The sequence below is a fragment of the Notamacropus eugenii genome, chromosome 2 (assembly GCF_028372415.1).
Source record: "Notamacropus eugenii isolate mMacEug1 chromosome 2, mMacEug1.pri_v2, whole genome shotgun sequence".
Lineage (NCBI taxonomy): Eukaryota > Metazoa > Chordata > Mammalia > Diprotodontia > Macropodidae > Notamacropus > Notamacropus eugenii.
This window is the reverse complement of record NC_092873.1, coordinates 500807844-500825541: the sequence shown is the minus strand read 5'-3', so window position 1 is coordinate 500825541 and position 17698 is coordinate 500807844. Positions and strand designations below refer to the sequence as shown.

Sequence of the window (17698 nt, the reverse complement as noted above, 5' to 3'; positions counted from 1 at the left end):
TGGGGACCCTGGGCTAGAGCCTTCTGACCTGTTCAGACCCACACCTGAGCCTCTGGCCAAGCAGGGGAGGGGTGGCACTTGATAAAGGATGCTTTACCCTCCCAAATTCTACTCAGAGTTGAGCTTCTAAAGAAATACAGGTCAAACTTTTTTTTTCTAATTGATAGTAGGTAAGTTGTTCTCAGAACATTTCCAGCCTAACTTCTCTTCCTCGAGGAGTCTGGATAAAACCTTCAGAATCCGGGGTGTGTTATCCTCCACAAGCCAGAGGATCTCCTCTGCTGCTCACAGCCCTATGGGGCAGTGATTCTCAAGCTGGGGCCCACGGACAAAGTCCATGGAAAAACTTCAGGGGGGTCTGTGAACTTGGATAGGAAAAAATTACACCCTTATTTCATTATAATCAGTTTCCCTGACAATCCTATATATTTAAAAATATTTTTCACAGAAAGGGTCCATGGGCTTTACCAGGTTGTCAAAAGGCATTCAGGTCACAAAAATTGCTAAGAATTCCAGCTCTAGAAAGCTTCCTCTCAGTTTATCCATCCACTGAGCACATGGTCTCATTTAAACTCTTCTTAGGGAACATGTCATAGTTCTATTCTCCTTTGAGCAAGTGATCTTTGAACATTTTAGTTCCACATCAAACTTCAGAATCTTTGAAAGCTGAGCAACAAGAGGGTCAGCCACCAGAAGGGATGGAAAAGAGTGACCTGCCCTGAACAAATGGCTACATTCTGAGAAATGCCTCTCATGCACAAAATTGTCTGCAGCTTTGAAGATGAGACCACTGCTTCTGAGTCACAGATTATGACAAATGATTAAGTGCTTGGCATAGTTGGACTGTACTCTATTATTTAAGTGGTGTTTTCTCTTTAGGAAAACAAGCTGGATTTTCCAGTCCAAAATTAGAAAAGCTGTCTGTCCAATCTGAATAGGAAAACACTCCCTCGCTCTGCCTTGCACTCCTCATTAGCTTGTCCAGAATTATTAATTCCTCAAGGCTAAAGGCCACCCCCGCCCCTTGGCATGTGGCAAGACCAATAAAGTGGAACATGGGATGCCTGGCAGTTAAGTGTACACACGCAGACCTAACTTGACTGAAGTCCTACAGAGTAGATCAGTGAAAGGTGTAGGCTTGGTAAGAATTCCCATCATGACTGTGTTCTCAGAGATGGGTGGTTAAGGAAGGGTTGAGATTTCCATCCCAGGAAGGCACAACCCCATCAGTGAGATCATAAATCCCTTGGAGTCCTAGACTGCCATCACTGATGTAGGGTTAAAATAGTGCTAATATTTTATTTTTCCTTCTTCAAAGCTACTCAGGGGCTCTTGGAGGAGATTTAAAATGTACAAAAGACTAAAGCAGAAACATCACCACGGCCCCAAATGCCCCAAATTGATATTAACCTATAATACTACTATAGGAAGGCAAACGCCTACAATGAGGCAAGACTTGTGAAAATGGGAAAAACATAAAAGGAACCGAGAAGAGGAAAAATAAGTGAAAAGACCAACGACCAGAGAAAATGGTATGTCACGTAGACAGGGAAAACAGAACAAGGACAACTCTTACACTGTTTGATCTTCCAAACAGGACAAGAAGGGAAACAAACATTTCTTAAGCACCTGCGATGTGCAGGCACTAGGCTAAGGTCTTTACAAATATTATCTCATTTGATCCTCATAATGACCCTGAGAGGTAGACACTATCATTATGGTCATTTTACAGACATGAAAACTGAGTTAGAGAGAATGTTAAGTGAATGCAGGGTCATACAGCTAAGTAAGTGTCTAAGGCTGGATTTGAGCTCAAGTCTTCCTGAGTCAAGGCCCCCAGTGTTGTACAATTACTAACATAAAATTGAGGCTTAAAATGGGAGAAAAGAAGGTAAGAGGGTGTCCAGCCACTCACACACCCCCATCCTAAGCTTTAAACGGCAGCCAGACTGTTGCGATACCCTGTATGACCTCACTGAATGTCAAGCCCAGATGAATCAGGAAAAAGAAAGACATCTTCATGAGTCTGAAGGACTGTCTCCTAGAAGAAAGATCAGAGTTATTTATGAACCTACCTGCTTCTCCTACATGGAAGTCCACTGCCCACTTGGGTGGGTCTTGGAGACTCGCTTTCCTTCAGGTCACCTTTATCTCTGACCATCCCTAGGTTCTTTCAGGTCCATTCAGACACCCCCTCTTACAGGAAGCATGTCCTGACCTCTCCAACTCTTAGCCCTCTTCATCCACTGAATTCAGTTTGTATTTCTTCTCTGTGAACATGCTGATGCCGCCCCCTCCCCCGACCCCAAGAGGAAGGCAAGATCATTGAAGATGGGGGACTATTTCATGTTTATTTTTGTTACCTAGTGCTGAGTACAGTATCTGCTAAGTGTTCAATAACAGGTGCTCAGTACATACCTACAGAGTTGAAGAAAACCTTTCTCCTCAAGTTTTCTAAGTCTGGTAGTACTAGCTGCCCTTAAGGGGCTCCTGCACAGTTGAGATTTTCAAGCCAATATTGGGATATCACTGGCTGGGATGGGCCAGATAAATAGCCCAATTGCAGATCCTTCTAACCCCGTAAGTGTGCACTGTATCCTGCAAACAGGGCAAAACAAAACCAATCAGAAGATGCCATCAAGGTGAAGAGAATACTCAGAAGTCAAGTCACTGGCTGGGAAATTGCCCAGAAAAGGGAAAAAAAAATAAGACTATAGAAGGTTACTTTCTTGGTGAACAGGTATTTTCTCCCTTCCTTTCTGATGAGAAAGAACAATGCTTACCATCAGGGAAAGACACACAAGTCAAGGCTTCTGTATCCCAGCCCACCCAATGGGCACAGACCATGGAAGAGCTCAAAAAGGATTTTGAAAATCAAGTAAGAGAAGTGCAGGAAAAACTGGGAAGAAAAATGAGAGAGATGCAAGTAAAGCATGAAAAGCAGGTCCACACCCTGCTAAAGGAGACCCAAAAAAATGCTGAAGAAAATAACACCTTGAAAAATAGGCTAACTCAATTGGCAAAAGAGGTTCAAAAAGCCAATGAGGAGAAGAATGCTTTCAAAAGCAGAATTAGCCAAATGGAAAAGGAGGTTCAAAAGCTCACTGAAGAAAACAGTTCTTTCAAAATTAGAATGGAATAGATGGAGGCCAATGACTTTATGAGAAACCAAGAAATCACAAAACAAAATCAAAAGAATGAAAAAATGGAAGATAATGTGAAATATCTCATTGGAAAAACAACAGACCTGGAAAATAGATCCAGGAGAGACAATTTAAAAATTATGGGACTACTTGAAAGCCATGATCAAAAAAAGAGCCTAGACATCATCTTTCATGAAATTATCAAGGAAAACTGCCCTGAGATTCTAGAACCAGAGGGAAAAATAAGTATTCAAGGAATCCACAGATCACCACCTGAAAGAGATCCAAAAAGAGAAACTCCTAGGAACATTGTGGCCAAATTCCAGAGTTCCCTGGTCAAGGAGAAAATATTGCAAGCAGCTAGAAAGAAACAATTCAAGTATTGTGGAAATACAATCAGGATAACACAAGATGTAGCAGCCTCTACATTAAGGGATCGAAGGGCATGGAATAGGATTTTCCAGAAGTCAAAGGAACTAGGATTAAAACCAAGAATCACCTACCCAGCAAAACTGAGTATAATATTTCAGGGGAAAAATTGGTCTTTCAATGAAATAGAGGACTTTCAAGCACTCTTGATGAAAAGACCAGAGCTGGAAAGAAAATTTGACTTTCAAACATAAGAATGAAAAGAAGCATGAAAAGGTAAACAGCAAAGAGAAGTCATAAGGGACTTACTAAAGTTGAACTGTTTACATTCCTACATGGAAAGACAATATTTGTAACTCTTGAAACTTTTCAGTATCTGGGTACTGGGTGGGATTACACACACACACGCACACGCACACGCACACGCACACACACATAGAGACAGAGTGCACAGAGTGAAGTGAAGAGGATGGGATCATATCTTAAAAAAATGAAATCAAGCAGTGAGAGAGAAATATATTGGGAGGAGAAAGGGAGAAATAGAATGGGGCAAATTATCTCTCGTAAAAGAGGCAAGCAAAAGACTTTTTAGTGGAGGGAAAAAGAGGGGAGGTGAGAGAAAAACATGAAGTTTACTCTCATCACATTCCACTAAAGGAAGAAATAAAATGCACACTCATTTTGGCATGAAAACCTATCTCACAATACAGGAAAGTGGGGGATAAGGGGATAAGCAGGGTAGGGGGGATGATGGAAGGGAGGGCATGGGGAGGAGGGAGCAATTTGAGGTCAACACTCATGGGGAGGAACAGGATCAAAAGAGAGAATAGAAGTAATGGGGGACAGGATAGGATGGAGGGAAATATAGTTAGTCTTATACAACACGACTATTATGGAAGTCATTTGCAAAACTACACAGATTTGGCCTATATTGAATTGCTTGCCTTCCAAAGGGAAGGGGTGGGGAGGGAGGGAGGAAGAGAAGTTGGAACTCAAAGTTTTAGGAACAACTGTCGAGTTCTGTTCTTGCTACTAGGAAACAAGAAATACAGGTAAAGGGGTATAGAAAGTTATTTGGCCCTACAGGACAAAAGAGAAGATGGAGACAAGGGCAGAGAGGGATGATAGAAGAGAGGGCAGATTGGTGATAGGGGCAATTAGAATGCTCGGTGTTTTGGGGTGGGGGGAGGGGACAAAAGGGGAGAAAATTTGGAACCCAAAATTTTGTGAAAATGAATGTTAAAAGTTAAATAAAAAAAAAATAAATAAATAAAAAGAAGATGCCATCAAGGAACTACAATTGGTAATTTGGGGAAAATTAGAGAAGATGGGAAAAATGTTGTTTTGACATTCAAATAAGGAAGACAGATAAGATTCCAGAAATTCTAGAATGGTAGTTCTCAGATTCACTTGTAGAAAAAATTCTATAAGGAAACTGTAGACTAAGAACATGACATGCCAAATGAATACCACTGGCCCTTCTTCTAATGCCCCTACGTATGACACGGAGGTAACCTAAAAAAAGACTGAAAAAAAACTTGACAGTGGTAATCTTGAGATCTTCCTCTACAAAATTTCAAAAGAGGCTGCAACACACAAATACCATGCTATGACTTCACAAAGCACTGAGATTGCTTTCCCAATGGAATTTCAGCAAGGAAGGCTCTTAGTACTTTATGACCTGGGACAGACTGTGTGTCTACTATCTAAGGAAGAATTTAGCTATGTTCTGAGAGGTGAGCTGCAAAGAGATGGTTCTTTTCTTTTGGCCATGCAACTCTTGAAGGTCTTTGATGGTTTGTGATCATTACTGTGGGACAAAGGACCCTTATTTTCAATTCTTCAAGGATGAGTAATTTTGGAAATGTGGGTACTCCCTCCACTGACACTGCTCAAAACTACTTAGTCTGGTAGACTAAGAATGTCAAATATGCAGGGCACTTGATTTAAACAAGGCCTAGGAAAATGTCTTTCATGGTTTCTTTGTGGGAAAAGACAGAGAAATGTAGGGAAGAGAAGGCAAGAAGCATTTCTTAATTACCTGCGGCGTTAAGTCCTTTGCAAATATTATCTCATTTGTAAAAAGCACAATGTGGACTGGATGAAAATGCTATCAGGTGGATCTGCTGCTGTTTTACCCAAAAGAGGACTGCTTAACGGACTAATATTTATCTGGAGGGTTGTGGAGTTCCTAGGGCTCTTGTCTGGTTTATCATTTTGTTGGATGAATCACAATAATTAAATTTGCAGATGAAACTATGGCTAGGAGAGGTAATGAATACAGTGAGAGAGAAAATGAGTATTTGAAAACTTCAGCAAGTTGAATGAGCCCAGAACAGATTTCAATAGGGATAAACTCAAAGGCTTGTGTGAACTCTGTAAGTACAAGATGGAAAGGCTTGGTTTGACATGGGAAAGAGGTCTCTATGTTTTAACTGAATTCATATAAACTAGCAGTGTTATGTACAAAAACTGTTACAATTCCTGACAATAAAACAGAAGCACAATGCTCAGGTAAAGAGAGCATATTCTTCATGTTGGTCAGGCCACAGTTGCAGATGGGTTTCCACTTCTGGTTATCACTTTTCAAGAGGGTCACTGACCAACTGGAATGTATACAAAAGGAGGACCATGATGGGAATTAGAGGACTCTCAATGACATCCTCTGTGAAATGATTGAGGAAACTGAGATTTCGTGTGGAGAAGAGAATGCTAAAAAAGAAAGAGATGGGATAACAGCTGTCTTCAAGCATCTATCTTCCAGGTTCCTAGTTCATCAGAAGTTCTCAGCCTTGAGGATTTAACCAAGTACTTCTGCCTTCAGCATGGCTCCTGACATGGCTGTCATGAAGAAGGAACTGCAGGCTTATTCTGTATTGAAGTGCAGAGGGTACAAGCCAAAAGGGAGTAACACCTCTCAAAGAAACCAAATACTTTTAATGCTGATAATGGCATGTAACACATATTAAATGCTTAATAGTGATTTTACTAAGTGTCTCTGTATAGAACAGCACAGATGGAAACGGACGGAGTTTCAATAGTTATACTTACTACAATGGTAAAAGGGAGAAAAGCAGGGGCACTACTCTTCAGTCAGGAGGTCTACACCTTTTGAAGTTTCTTAGGCACACCATCTCTGCCTTTGTCTTCATTCTAAATGGAAAAAAAAGAGAGGCATCTTGAAGTGGTGACAGCAACTGGAACAAATTTTTCATTTCTATTGCCAGGCATTCCCTGCGAGACAGGTTGTAGAAAAGAAGTTCCTCCAGTCTTATTTACTCTACACATGACACACTTTTGGGTAAGTTGTTTGCCCACAGACTTTCCCTGACTTCCTTCACAAACCCATAATGGATGTTTTCATATGCAAGGTCAATCTCATTTCAGGATTCCAACAGTTTATACAAGGAGCTTTCTGTTTAGCTCAACAGAATCCCCCTCCGCCCCACCTCCCCACACCATTCCCAAGTAAATTCAGTCACTTGACTAACACTAGTCTTCAAATGTGTGATCAATCCATACAATCTCTGCCCTTCTTGATTTAAAGGGCACACACATTAAAATCTATCACTCAGGTTCCTAGTTCATCAGAAATATTTGGCTTTGAGTATTATCAAGTACTTCCCCCTTCAGCGTGGCTCCTGACATGGAATAGTTTACTAACTGCAAGAGTCTCCTGGAGAAACTTTTTCAGACTCAGAAAATGGAAGCAGAGACCAACTTCTGCTCGATGAATGACGATGCTGGTAAGAGAGCTAGTGTAAGAGAGCCCTGACGCTACTTAATTTTTTTTTTTTAGTCAGTCACTAGGTGAAGAAAGAGCTTCCAGACTCTTAAATCTAACTTTTACATTGTTGAATTCAATTAATCAAGTATTTACTAAACAGCTACTTTGAAAAAGGCCCCAGCCACACGAGGAGCTGCAGAGGTACAGGGATCTCTGAATACATCTAGTCCACTCCCAACGGCAAGGAAAACTCCAAACGCTGGTGTGGCAGGGGCCTATGGGCATCTGTTGTGCTAGAGGAGGCACTGTAGACAGAGTACTGAATCCGCTTAGATCTGGCCTCAGACCCTACTAGCCAGCCATGTATCCTCTGTCTGCCTCAGTTTTTTCATCTGTAAAACAGGAAAAAATAACATCATCTACTTTCCAGGGCTGTTGTAAGGATTACATGAGAGCATTCTGTCAAGTGCTATGAAAACCTTAAAGCAATGTATAAAAGCTAACTACTGCCACCACCACCACCACATTCAATAAAGTATTCAGTGCTATTTAGAGTGAAGTTTAGAGACATCTCCATTCCAAATGTGCGTACAGACCATTCGGTCCAACCTGCGGCAGCTTTCCCAGCTTATACTGGTCTGATCAGCCACATTGGGGTACACTGTCCGCTGACCTTGACACAGCGATGTCATTTTGATCTTCTTCGACTGTGAAGGACAACAACCAGTATCAGGTAGAGATAAGAGGACTGGTTTCCTGACCAAACTTGATGTCTCACAGTGAGAAGTTTTATAATGAAATGACTGTTTCCTCTCTTTAGCCCTGAATTGTTGATTTTCTTTCTTCCTCATCTACTAATTGCCAGAGGTGCTAGGAATGCCTAGTAAGCAGAAAGTTCATTTCCTTCCCCTGGCCAAGTCCCACTTAAACCCCAGGGGCAAAGGGAACTGGCCTATAACTTGATCAAACAATTTATTTTCTTTTGGGAGGCAATCAGGATTAAGTGACTTGCCCAGGGTCACAGAGCTAGTAAGCCTCAAGTGTCTTGAGGTCACATTTGAACTCAGGTCATCAAGGATTCCAGGGCAGGTGCTCTACCTGCCACCTAGGTGCTCGATTAAGTATTTTAAAAAAGTATCCTTAGCAATTTATATTAGTTTTTCATATCTGTAAACATTTCAAAGATTTAAAAACGCAGGACACGCCATTTCAGACAATAATACCACAAAGTCCTACCACTGGCTAATGTAAACAGAAATATGTTAAACTTTTTCCATTCACTGGACAGAAATGACAATAGCTCCACTAAGAGCATGAAGTCAACGTGCTGTAGGGCGGGGCTATCTACTTACACTAACCACTGAGCAATTCCATCCTGGAATGAAAGCTAGACCACAGGACTGGACTGAAGAGACACTAACAGATAAGGGCTCTAACAGGAGCTGGCATCAGCAAGCTCTTTGGCTCAGTTATCCTTCCCCTCAGCCTCAGTTCTCTGGGTCTGTGACTCGGACACAGGCTGACAGAAGGCTGTAAAGATTAGATACTATCTAGACAGCACTTAAAGAGTTGGTCTAGAAGTCAATATGTGAATGTATATACCAAAACAATACTAATGTTCAATTAAAAAAATTTATTAAGCCCTTTGCAGGCACTTAATAAATGTTTACTGATTGGAAAACTTCCAAGACACTCAAAGTCCTTTGCAGAGAAGCTAGCTAGGCCATTAAAAAAATAGTGATTTTCTTTGAGTTATATAATTGGAGGAAAAAAGAGATCAACCTGGGCAGAACATGCTAGAATTAATGAGCTGGAATTGACTGCTAGAATTAACATCAGCTAGTTTACTTTGAGATCTTTAGGTCATATTTATTAGACTTAGAACAAAAAGCACTTCTTTGAAAAGGTGAAGAAATTAGACCTGTCCATTTTTTTTCCTCCCAAAGAGAAGTGAGAGAGCTCTTTTAAATGAATTTTAGTAATGAGCTGTGTTATGTCTATCCATCTGCACCCACAGAATGCTGCTCAGGGCTTTGGGGCTGATGCTCTTTTCTCTGGGAACAGACTATTGCTTCAGGATGGTCGGCTGGATTCTGATGATTTCCTTGGTTGAGAATGACTGGGCCAATGGAAGAATTCAATTCAACTCAACAAGCATTTATGAAGTGACTTCTATATGTGGTGCTGAGGACCAGAAATACAAAGACAAAAGGAAAAAGTCTTTGACCTCAAAGAGCTTACATTCTACTGGGGAGGGAGGAAGAGATACAACATTTTTATGGGTTAACAATAATGTTGATAATAATAACTAGCATTTATATGGCACTTTATAAACATTATTTTAAATAAATAAAATAAATGTGATCTAATTTGAGGAGGTGGAGTTCACTGACAACCATGGGAGAATGAGAAAATCTTTCAAAGGTATTGTCATCTGAATTGAATCCTTAAGAAATCTAAAAATTCTAAGAGGTGGCACATTCCAGATGTGGAAGACACAGCCTGAGCAAGAGTCCTGAGGTGGTAGATGGGAGAATTTGCCACAGAGGTGGTGGACTTTGAGGAAAAGCACTTTGGCTTGGTTGGTTGTACTGCTGAATATGGAATAAGGAATTGTATGAAACCAATATGGAAAATAAAGCGGGAGCTAGGCTGAGACAAAGAGTTTTTGTACCTTTTCTTAGAGGCAAGAGAGGGACAGTAAAGATTATTTTCAAACAGAGGAGTAATGAAATCAGACCGGTGCTTTAGGAAGATGGATCTTGACAGTCATGTAGAGGATGGCCTGCAGAAGTCAGTCAGGCAATAAATATTTGTTAAACACCTACTACCTGCCAGGTATGCGCTAAGCACTTAGGACACAAACAGGAATATAAAGCACTTAGGACACAAACAGGAATATAAAAAAAAACAGTCCCTGCTCACAAGATGCTTATTATCTAAGGGGGGGAAGAAGAGACAATATACAAAAAAAAAACAAACTGAAAAGGGGGAGTGAAAGAAGGTCCCCCAAGTCCCCTGGCATGCTGAAGTCAGTCCTAAAGCAGGGGAGCTGATGGAAAGAAGGGGGAAGATTAGGCCAAGCTCCTTCCTTAAATTGGAGACCTGGAGCTCCCAGAGGGGCAGAAGGAACCGATGAGATGTGATAAGCAAACAAAAGATGAACGAGGAGATGTCACTACTGGAATAGTTCAGGTAATTATTGGTTTATGGTGTGTGGCCTCATTGGCAGCCTTTTCATGTAGCAATAATATTTAGGAGCAATTATCACTATAGCCTTCTGTCCAGGTATTAACTCTGGAAGTTTTACTTTCCATTCTTGAAAATAAGACCAAAACTTTCTAGGTTTGGGTCCTGCAAGGATGACTAACTATAGATTCTAACTTCAGATAAACTAACTGAACACAACCATCACCTGACCTCATTTCATTGCCTGTGAGAATGACCACAGAAAGAGATACACTTAGAAGCTAACAGTGCTGATTACTACGGAGGAGGCACTTCAGAAATGGGCACCCTCCCTGGGCACAAGGGAAACTTCAGAGTCTGGTAAAATGCAGCCTTGGAGGGATTCATTAAGGCAAGTGAACTGTGTGACTTTAAAATTCTTCTTTTAAAAATGGTGAGTGGTAAAAGTTCCAGTCACAAGAGTTGCATTTAGCAACAGAAAAATGATACTGGCATGCAAAGGAATGATGGGGGAGACTTGATTCATGTGTTTCCCCTAGAGGGGGATCATGTTTGGAACAAACAGCCCACAGAATTTTAAGGAATAAAAAACAGGTCAGAGTATTCACTATTTACCTAACTAAGACAAGAGTAGTAACACACCTCTGACTATCTCAGAATGCTACCAAGAAACCAAGGACTAGGATGAAAATGACAGTTTTACTCCAACGACAGCCTCTCATTCTCTCGCTGAAATCGTCCATACAAGGCATTATGGATTCCAGCATCCGTATAAAAGCACGCTGCTTTATTACTCTGATCACCCTCCTCAAGGCCACCATCATAGGGCTATGGTCCTGACAAAAGGAGAGAGGCGTTGGCTAGGACATGCTTGACTGGGAGTAGCTCATAGTTTCATTAGCTTAAAAAACCACGTCCAAACACATGCATGTATGGAATGTGTCGTAAAGACAATTGGCAATGGGAATAGTTACTGCACGCTGTGTTCCATAATGGAGACCAAGGATAATCAGTGCATAAACCTAAAGTTTTATTTGCTTTCTTCAATATATTTTGTTGACGTCTAGACTTTCTCCAAAACATGATACATTCTCTCTCTCCCTCCCTCCCTCTCCTTTCTTTCTTTCTCTCTCTCTCCCCCTCTCTCCCTTTCCTCTCTCCCTCCCCCCCTCTTTCCCTTTCCCTCTCCCTCTCTCTCTCTCTTATAATACAACCCACACTAATAGGAGGGAAATATGAGCTCCTAGAAACTGGTGATATTCTCAAATGATCTTAATGAGATCACACCGTAAACTGATCTGCCAGGGAACAGAATAGGAACAAAATCCTGGGGGATGCAATCTGAGCAGTGACTTTCTTCAAGCTTTCCTTTCCCAGGTGTTTCCGTATTAAATACATGTGTGTATATTAAACTAAACTCCTACATTTGAACTCTCATTGACATGATCCTTTATCAACCATTGTACAAGATACAGCAAAAATCCAATGTAAATTTCCCCAAGGTTCTATAGGATCTAGTTAAATCAAGTGTTCCACATATGCAGTCATGTCTATAGTGTACCTCTCATTAAAATTAAGGGAAAAGTGCAAAAAGGCTGTCATTCTTGTAACTCCACAACTGTGGCATGACAGGAATTTTACTCCTGGGAGAAAAAGAATTTGAATGTTATATGTGTTGTATTATGCCCAGTAAATATATACAGTCTGATAGGTGGCCTTAGTACAGAAGAGCTTTGGACTTTAAAATCAGCAAGATGTAAGTTCAAGGCCAAACCTTGGCTACTTATTAGCTGTGTGGCCCTGAACAAGTCATTTAACTTCTGCCTGCCTCAGCTCTACAACTGTAAAATGGGAATAATTCTAGCTGTGCGACCCTGAATAAGTCATTGAACCTCTGGCTGCCTTAGTTTTCTCCTGTATAAAATTGGAGATAATAACAGAAATTACCTTCTAGGGTTGTTGTGAGGATCAAACGAGATATTATATGGGAAACACTTTACAAACCTTGAACGTTTTCCATAAATACTATTATGATTACACTATACAACACACTCTCTTTCTCAGCACAGAACCATTGTTCTACTATGGAATCCCACAATTCTGCAGAATTAAGATTTTCCTTTTTTTTTTTATTATTAATTTTATTTATTTAACTTTTAACATTCATTTTCACAAAATTTTGGGTTACAAATTTTCTCCCCTTTTATCCCCTCCCCCCCCAAACACCAAGCATTCTAATTGCCCCTATGACCAATCTGCTCTCTCTTCTATCATCCCTCTCTGCCCTTGTCTCCATCTTCTCTTTTGTCCTGTAGGGCCAAATAACTTTCTATACCCCTTTACCTGTTTTTCTTATTTCCTAGTGGCAAGAACATTACTCGACAGTTGATCCTAACACTTTGAGTTCCAACTTCTCTTCCTCCCTCCCTCCCCACCCCTTCCCTTTGGAAGGCAAGCAATTCAATATAGGCCATATCTGTGTAGTTTTGCAAATGACTTCCATAATAGTTGTGTTGTATAGGACTAACTATATTTCCCTCCATCCTATCCTGTCCCCCATTACTTCTATTCTCTTTTGATCCTATCCCTCCCCATGAGTGTCGACCTCGAATTGCACTCTCCTCCTCATGCCCTCCCTTCTATCATCCCCCCCACCCTGCTTGTCCCCTTATCCCCCACTTTCCTGTATTGTGAGATAAGTTTTCCTACCAAAATGAGTGTGCACTTTATTCTTTTCTTTAGTGGAATGTGATGAGAGTAGACTTCATGTTTTTCTCTCACCTCCCCTCTTTATCCCTCCACTAATGAGTCTTTTGATTGCCTCTTTTATGAGAGATAATTTGCCCCCTTCAATTACTCCCTTTCTCTTCTCAATATATTTCTCTCTCACTGCTTGATTTCATTTTGTTTTAAAGATATGATCCCATCCTATTCAATTCACTCTGTGCACTCTGTCTCTATGTATGTGAGCGTGTGTGCATGTGTAATCCCACCCAGTGCCCAGATACTGAAATGTTTCAAGAGTTACAAATATTGTCTTTCCATGTAGGAATGTAAACAGTTCAGCTTTGGTAAGTCCCTTATGACTTCACTTTGCTGTTCACTTTATTCATGGTTCTCTTCATTCTTGTGTTTGAAAGTCAAATTTTCTTTTCAGCTCTGGTCTTTTCATCAAGAATACTTGAAAATCCTCTATTTCATTGAAAGACCATTTTTTCCCCTGAAGTATTATAGTCAGTTTTGCTGGGTAGGTGATTCTTGGTTTTAGTCCTAGTTCCTTTGACTTCTGGAATATACTGTTCCATGCCCTTCGATCCCTTAATGTAGAGGCTGCTAGATCTTGTGTTATCCTGATTGTATTTCCACAATACTTGAATTGTTTCTTTCTAGCTGCCTGCAGTATTTTCTCCTTGACCTGGGAACTCTGGAATTTGGCCACAATGTTCCTAGGAGTTTCTCTTTTTGGATCTCTTTCAGGCGGTGTTCTGTGGATTCCTTGAATATTTATTTTGCCCTCTGGTTCTAGAATCTCAGGGCAGTTTTCCTTGATAATTTCATGAAAGATGATGTCTAGGCTCTTCTTTTGATCATGGCTTTCAGGTAGTCCCATAATTTTTAAATTGTCTCTCCTGGATCTATTTTCCAGGTCTGTTGTTTTTCCAATGAGATATTTCACATTATCTTCCATTTTTCCATTCTTCTCTCTTTGTTCTGTGATTTCTTGGTTTTGCATAAAGTCATTAGCCTCCATCTGTGCCATTCTAATTTTGAAAGAACTATTTTCTTCAGTGAGCTTTTGAACCTCCTTTTCCATTTGGCTAATTCTGCTTTTGAAAGCATTCTTCTCCTCATTGGCTTTTTGAACCTCTTTTGCCAATTGAGTTAAGCTAGTTTTCAAGGTGTTAATTTCTTCAACATTTTTTTTGGGTCTCCCTTAGCAGGGAGCTGATCTGCTGTTCATGCTTTGACTTCATGTCTCTCATTTCTCTTCCCAGCTTTTCCTCCACCTCTCTAACTTGATTTTCAAAATTCTTTTTGAGCTCTTCCATGGCCTGAGCCCATTGGGTGGGCTGGGACACAGAAGCCTTGATTTCTGTGTCTTTGCCTGATGGTAAGCATTGTTCTTCCTCATCAGAAAGGAAGGGAGGAAATGCCTGTTCGCCAAGAAAGTAACCTTCTATAGTCTTATTTCTTTTCCCTTTTCTGGGCATTTTCCCAGCCAGTGACTTGACCTCTGAATATTTTCCTCACACCCACCTCACCTCCTGATCCTCCCAGCCCGTGTTTGTGGTCTGAGATTCAAATGCTGCTTCCAGCCTCAGGGCTTTTGGCGGGGGCAGGGCTGCTATTCAGTATAAGATTATGTTCTGGTGCTGAGGTTGGGGCAGGGCCACCTCTCAGGCTCAGTTCCCTCAGGGGGTTTATGCACAGACCTTCCGCAATGGATTCAGGCTCCCGCCCGCTTGGGGAGCCCCTGTCTGCAGCCGCCTCTCAGCTTCTACCTCCCGGGGGGGGGCCTGAATTATGGGGGCACCCCACTCCCCTCTCGACCCGCCAAAGAGACTCTCTCACCCACCCCTGTCACCTGTGGGTGGAGGGACTTGTGCAGCCGCTGGAGATCCCGTCCCTGAAGCCTGCTCGGATCTGTTTCTCTCGGTGCCGCAGCCGTGGCCGCAGCGGGTCTGGGCTGGGCTTTGTGTCTGCAGCGCGACGGACCTTTTGCGAGAGGTTTGCAGATCCCTCTGTGGGTGGAGGGACCCGCGTGGCCGCTGGAGATCCTGTCTGTGAAGCCTGCTCGGATCTTTTCCTCTCGGTGCCGCGGCCGCGGCAGGGCTGCACTCAGCTCCCAGTCCCGGCGCCCAGTCCGCAGCGCGAAGGCCCCCCCCGCGAGAGGTTTGCAGGTCTCTCTGGAACAGAAATCTCCCTCGCTCCAATGTTCCGTGGCCTCTGGGTGCGGAATTCGCCGTGAGTTACTTCCCTGTAGCCATTCTATGGGTTGTGGGTTCAGAGCTATGTGTATGTGCGTCTTTCTACTCCGCCATCTTGGCTCCGCCCCCTAAGATTTTCCTTAGACTTCAGCCTGGGAGGAGCAGGGATTTTGTTGCTTTGGGCATTTCCTTTCACCAATCATCTCTTGCTAGGGGCTTGGTAAAAGGTCTTCAAGAGTCAGTTTGGCTGAAAGTTTCCTATTCCTAAAGATGACCTGGCAACGAGCTCCTCTGACTTTTGCTAGGTCCTTGGACCACAGAGATATACTCTCTTGCCAGGCCCTTACTCAAGGCTTTTTGAATTTGGCACAGCCTGCCACAGCTTGTGTTCCTCTTCTGATATAGACTTTGAGGTGCCAAGGTTTTCCTCTAAGCCATGATCAGGCATCAGCCTGGATCTTTTGTGGAGTCGCCAAGATATTAATATTTTAAAGTATACCCCACCTGGATCTCATAATGGACAACAAGTCTTAAAGACCCTTGTAGTCTATGTGATGCTTGTTTCTCATTCCAGTGCTAGTTGGAGAATATTCTGAAAATAACCTTTTCTGGTCTTGCCGCAGTGCTATTTGGTTCTACATTTTTAAGGCACTCCCTCCAACTTCCCAGATCCCAACAGTATCTTAGCAAGCCACCAGGCTTCAGTCCAAATCAGATCCTCATTTTGAATATATGTATGTACTAAATCAGATCAAAGAAACAATGTGAAGTGAAAGGAGTTTTATGGTCTTAATCCCATTCCCTTTACTTTTTGCCTTTATTACAAAGCCATAAAAGCTTTTCAAAGTGCATGAATTCCTTTGGCAGTCTTACCCCCAGTCTTTCAAACTGGAATAACAACAATAAAGCAAGGCATATTTATGTCCCAGTAATCTGTACTTTACAGTTAAAACTCTCTAAAATAATCAAAGAAAAAACACACAAATATGAACTACAAATATTTATATTCATAAGATTCCAAGCACTTAGAGCAACAACTTCAAAGACCATGTAAGCCTCGGCCCCTGGTCTCTAGTCAAGACTTCAGTAAAACAATTCAATGGTTACGGTGCTGAACTTGGAAGTCAGGAAGGTCCGAGTGTGACTCCTCCCTCACACACTCACTAGGCAAGTCACTCGACCACTCTGTACATCAGCTTCCTCATCTGTAAAATGAGGGAGTTGGGCTTGATGGCTTCTAAGTCCCATCCAACTCTAAATCGATGAACCATCAAGAGTTGCTTAATCTGTTCTTGTCTAAGGTTGTTAAAAGATTTAAAAGTAAGAAGTTTCTGGTGAAGAGCTCTTGTTGTATCACCCTAATACATTCCTTTATTCCCATCCCTCAATAATCTTTCCTCTTTTCTATAAAACAACAAGTATTTGGAAATCCATACAATCCTCTTCCCCTCATTCTTGCTATCATCTCTAGGTTATTCTCTTATCTTTCTCAATGACTTCTAGAGTCGGATGAGTTTTCCTCACCACCTCATCCATTCCCTAGTATTATCCTTGATGGACCTAAAATTTTCACATCAATAACCCTACTCATATCCTGACCATACAGGTCAAATCCAATGACCTCCTTTTCCCACCTTTCTTTGGCAATTCAGACATGATCCTATCTAAGATAGTTCACCCTCTTACCTCCAAGACCCAGAATGCTGAGATGCCACTCTTCAACTGCAACCTTCTGAGCCTTAAACTTGCTCAATCTTCACCCTTTTCAGTTTAATCTCATACTCCAGTCTCGATCCCAACTGGCTTCCCTTTTGACCTCTGAATACATTGAGGACTTCCCCAGCTCTATGCATTTCTGCATATTGTTCTCTGCCTTCAGTTCTCCCTTTCCCCCTAAATTACTACCCATTCTTCAAAGCTCAAGACACATGCCAACTAGCCACTCTATAAAGTCCAAAAGCTACTTCTACTGAGATGAAAGTATCTACCGAATTTATGACATGTTGGGCAGAAGGACGGAAAGACTGAAATAATACATTCAATGAATTGGAATGGGAACAGACTGATGGCAAGAGAATCAAACAAAAGGCCAATAATAGAACAGCAAAGAATTTAGGTGGTTCCCGGTAGGTGTTAAAGAGAAGAATGCTGGTCTTTTAGCACTGGCCAGTGCCTTAACCGGGGTGCTCCCTACCCCAGCTCAGTTTGAGGTCCTATGATATATGACGTTCTACTTGTAAAAGTAAAACTAAGTCATGGATCAACCCTAGCACTGTTGTTTTTGTGGTCACGGATGTTATTAATACTTATTGTACACCAAAACTGAAAATGCAACCCACATT

At 41.7% G+C, this 17698-nt stretch overlaps 1 protein-coding gene across 11 annotated transcripts in view; it reads right to left on the bottom strand.

Moving 5' to 3' along the window:
* The window catches only part of LRRC8B (leucine rich repeat containing 8 VRAC subunit B), a 110377-nt gene that overhangs the window by 15126 nt on the left and 77553 nt on the right, over window positions 1–17698 (bottom strand). For 9 of the 11 annotated variants that reach the window (XR_011975748.1, XR_011975749.1, XM_072649030.1 and 6 more), the window contains one exon: window positions 6564–6665. The gene's annotated coding sequence lies outside the window, so the exon portion shown is untranslated. Of the gene's footprint in view, window positions 1–6563; window positions 6666–7835; window positions 7947–17698 lie in introns of all 11 variants that reach the window. The other 2 variants (XM_072649032.1, XM_072649033.1) reach the window with 1 other exon arrangement.